The sequence below is a fragment of the Hemiscyllium ocellatum genome (assembly GCF_020745735.1).
Source record: "Hemiscyllium ocellatum isolate sHemOce1 chromosome 15 unlocalized genomic scaffold, sHemOce1.pat.X.cur. SUPER_15_unloc_1, whole genome shotgun sequence".
NCBI classification, from domain to species: Eukaryota; Metazoa; Chordata; class Chondrichthyes; order Orectolobiformes; family Hemiscylliidae; genus Hemiscyllium; species Hemiscyllium ocellatum.
In genome coordinates, this window is record NW_026867445.1 from 509,047 (window position 1) to 513,614 (window position 4,568).

The window sequence follows — 4,568 nt, forward strand, 5'->3', positions numbered from 1 at the left end:
TGGTGAATTTCCTAAGTCGGGAAGTGGTCCAACGGGGATGGGAGTGAACCTGACAGCTCTTACCGACTTTGGGGCTTCCAAGCCGGGTAGCTCAACCGGATTTGATCCGGCGGTTCTAGCGACTGTCACGCCTTCGAGGGGGGACTGTTGTATAAGTTCAGGCCGAATTTGGTGAATTTCCCGAGTCGGGAAGTGGTCCAAACGGGGATGGGAGTGAACCTGACAGCTCTTACCGACTTTGGGGCTTCCAAGCCGGGTAGCTCAACCGGATTTGATCCGGCGGTTCTGCCGACTGTCACGCCTTCGAGGGGGGACTGTTGTATAAGTTCAGGCCGAATTTGGTGAATTTCCCGAGTCGGGAAGTGGTCCAAACGGGGATGGGAGTGAACCTGACAGCTCTTACCGACTTTGAGGCTTCGGGGCCGGGTAGCTCAGCCGGATTTGATCCGGCGGTTCTGCCGACTGTCACGCCTTCGAGGGGGGACTGTCCTCTGAGTTCAGGCCGAATTTGGTGAATTTCCCGAGTCGGGAAGTGGTCCAAACGGGGATGGGAGTGAACCTGACAGCTCATACCGACTTTGAGGCTTCCAAGCCGGGTAGCTCAGCCGGATTTGACCCGGCGATTCTGCCGACTTCCACGCCTTCGAGGGGGGACTGCCCTCTGAGTTCAGGCCGAATTTGGTGCATTTCCCGAGTCGGGAAGTGGTCTCTGTCACAACGGGGGCAAGTGTCTGAAGAGGTAAAGTGAGTAACCAGCACAGCTTAGGGAAGGGTTCCAAAGTTCTCAACAATGTGAATTCGGTTACCAGGAAAGCTTAGGAAAGTTGCCTGACTGTCCCAAACGAATGAACTGCAAAACTTAGGGAACATGCCCGAAGATGCTTAAAAGTGTGAAATCAGTAAGCAGGAAAGCATAGGAAAGTGCCTGAAAGTGCTAAATGAGTAACATGAAAAACGTAGAAAAATGCCCGAAAATGTTTAAAAGTGTGAACTCAGTAACCAGCAAAACTTAGTAAAACGTTGGAAAAGCAGAAATGAGTAACCAGAAAAACTTAGAAAAATGTTTGAAAATGAGAAATGAGTAACCAGAAAAACTTAGAAAAATGTTTGAAAATGAGAAATCAGTAACCAAGAAAACTTAGAAAAATGCCCAAAAAGAAGAAATGAGTAACCAGAAAAACTTAGAAAAATGTTTGAAAATGAGAAATGAGTAACCAGAAAAACTTAGAAAAATGTTTGAAAATGAGAAATGAGTAACCAAGAAAACTTAGAAAAATGCCCAAAAAGAAGAAATCAGTAACCAGAAAAACTTAGAAAAATGTTTGAAAATGAGAAATGAGTAACCAGAAAAACTTAGAAAAATGTTTGAAAATGAGAAATGAGTAACCAAGAAAACTTAGAAAAATGCCCAAAAAGAAGAAATCAGTAACCAGAAAAACTTAGAAAAATGTTTGAAAATGAGAAATGAGTAACCAGAAAAACTTAGAAAAATGTTTGAAAATGAGAAATGAGTAACCAAGAAAACTTAGAAAAATGCCCAAAAAGAAGAAATCAGTAACCAGAAAAACTTAGAAAAATGTTTGAAAATGAGAAATGAGTAACCAAGAAAACTTAGAAAAATGCCCAAAAAGAAGAAATCAGTAACCAGAAAAACTTAGAAAAATGTTTGAAAATGAGAAATGAGTAACCAGAAAAACTTAGAAAAATGTTTGAAAATGAGAAATGAGTAACCAAGAAAACTTAGAAAAATGCCCAAAAAGAAGAAATCAGTAACCAGAAAAACTTAGAAAAATGTTTGAAAATGAGAAATGAGTAACCAAGAAAACTTAGAAAAATGCCCGAAAAGAAGAAATCAGTAACCAGAAAAACTTAGAAAAATTTTCGGCCAAGTGTGAAAAATATTCTAAGTGTCAGCGGAGGAAAATGCCGAAGCATCGGGAAAGATTCAAAAACTCATGCCGAACATGAGTTCCGAAGTGCCGGAGGAACTGGGCGAATTGAGCCCGGCGGTTGGCCAGATGTCGTTTTGAGTCTGCAGCCCGAAAACTTTAACTTTGTCTGCCGCGGAAGTCTGGACCGGGAAAAATCCAAACGGTTTTGCCGGGTTCGAGTTCCAGAGCGAAGCAGTCGAATTTGAAATTCAGACCCATTCAGTGCCACTTGACATTGTGACACAGTGAGGTTGGCGGGGTACCCGGAGATTTCTGGGAACACGATTTTTAGAACAAAATGGCGGCGCGGGACCACTTTGAAAGGCATCCGAAAAACGGTTCCGCGGGCAGAGCACTTGAATGACAGGCCTGTGTGCATGCCCAAGAGCTCTCGGAAGTCTAATTTTTGACACTTTGTCAAATTTTCGACAGACTTACCCAACTCTTGCTGCCTGTTCTAAGAATCAGTCAGAGGCCTGTGCGGCGGTCTCTTGACACTTTGGAGGGCGGGCAAACCCCACGTTGACTCCGGCCGTCCCTCCAAAAGGCACTTGCTATTGGGGGAAAGGATTGCAAGTAGCCTGGTTCCCGTGGGAGCGGCCAGGAAGGGTGCAGGCTGGCCCTTGCCTGAGCATTCCCAAAACCCTCTTCCGCTGAGAGCAGACCTCGCACGCCGCACTACCGGCTCTGGGAGTGGTTGGCCGCTATTGTACATAGTCCGGTCCTTCCTCTGCCACCCGGCAAGTGCGATGGCTCTGCCGCCCTGCGGTGCTCGTCACCCAGGTTTGGGGAACACGATACTTAGAACATGTTGGCGGCTCGGGACCTGCAGGCGAAAGGGGCCCCGTGGTGCTGAGCACATCGACCTCGGGTCTCAGTGCAAGCCGGAGAGTTCGCGGAAGTCTTAAAAGATTTTGACATCTGCTCAAATCTTTGACAGGCTTGCCTGACTCTTTCCGTCCGTTCTAAGAATCAGTCGGAGGCCGGGGCGGGGACGGTCTCTTGACACACGGAGGGTTGGCTTCCCTCCTCAGGTGTTTGTGTCGAAAATGAAGGCGAGAGATGCAAGCGTCCTGGTTCCCCTGGGTGCTGCCAGCAAGGGTGCAGGCTGACCCTTGCCTGAGCACTCCCAAAAGCCTCTTAAGCTGAGAGCAGGCGCCGCACTACCGGCTCTGGGAGTCGTTGGCCGCTATTGTACATAGTCCGGTCCTTCCTCTGCCACCCGGCAAGTGCGATGGCTCTGCCTCCCTGCGGTGCTCGTCACCCAGGTTTGGGGAACACGATACTTAGAACATGTTGGCGGCTCGGGACCTGCAGGCGAAGGGGGCCCCGTGGTGCTGAGCACATCGACCTCGCGTCTCAGTGCAAGCCGGAGAGTTCGCGGAAGTCTTAACAGGCTTGCCTGACTCTTTCCGTCCGTTCTAAGAATCAGTCGGAGGCCGGGGCGGGGACGGTCTCTTGACACACGGAGGGTTGGCTTCCCTCCTCAGGCGTTTGTGTCGAAAATGAAGGCGAGAGATGCAAGCGTCCTGGTTCCCCTGGGTGCTGCCAGCAAGGGTGCAGGCTGACCCTTGCCTGAGCACTCCCAAAAGCCTCTTAGGCTGAGAGCAGGCGCCGCACTACCGGCTCTGGGAGTCGTTGGCCGCTATTGTACATAGTCCGGTCCTTCCTCTGCCACCCGGCAAGTGCGATGGCTCTGCCTCCCTGCGGTGCCCGTCACCCAGGTTTGGAGAACACGATACTTAGAACATGTTGGCGGCTCGGGACCTGCAGGCGAAAGGGGCCCCGTGGTGCTGAGCACATCGACCTCGCGTCTCAGTGCAAGCCGGAGAGTTCGCGGAAGTCTTTAACAGGCTTGCCTGACTCTTTCCGTCCGTTCTAAGAATCAGTCGGAGGCCGGGGCGGGGACGGTCTCTTGACACACGGAGGGTTGGCTTCCCTCCTCAGGCGTTTGTGTCGAAAATGAAGGCGAGAGATGCAAGCGTCCTGGTTCCCCTGGGTGCTGCCAGCAAGGGTGCAGGCTGACCCTTGCCTGAGCACTCCCAGAAGCCTCTTAGGCTGAGAGCAGACGCCGCACTACCGGCTCTGGGAGTCGTTGGCCGCTATTGTACATAGTCCGGTCCTTCCTCTGCCACCCGGCAAGTGCGATGGCTCTGCCTCCCTGCGGTGCCCGTCACCCAGGTTTGGAGAACACGATACTAAGAACATGTTGGCGGCTCGGGACCTGCAGGCGAAAGGGGCCCCGTGGTGCTTAGCACATCGACCTCGCGTCTCAGTGCAAGCCGGAGAGTTCGCGGAAGTCTAAAGCTTTTGACATTCGCTCAAAGCTTTGACAGGCTTGCCCGACTCTTTCCGTCCGTTCTAAGAATCAGTCAGAGGCTGGTGGGGAGGTCTCTTGACGCAAGGGGAGGGGTGGCGTCCCTCCTCAGGCGCTTGTGTCGAAAATGAAGGCGAGAGATGCAAGCGTCCTGGTTCCCCTGGGTGCTGCCAGCAAGGGTGCAGGCTGACCCTTGCCTGAGCACTCCCAGAAGCCTCTTAGGCTGAGAGCAGACGCCGCACAACCGGCTCTGGGAGTCGTTGGCCGCTATTGTACATAGTCCGGTCCTTCCTCTGCCACCCGGCAAGTGCGATGGCTCT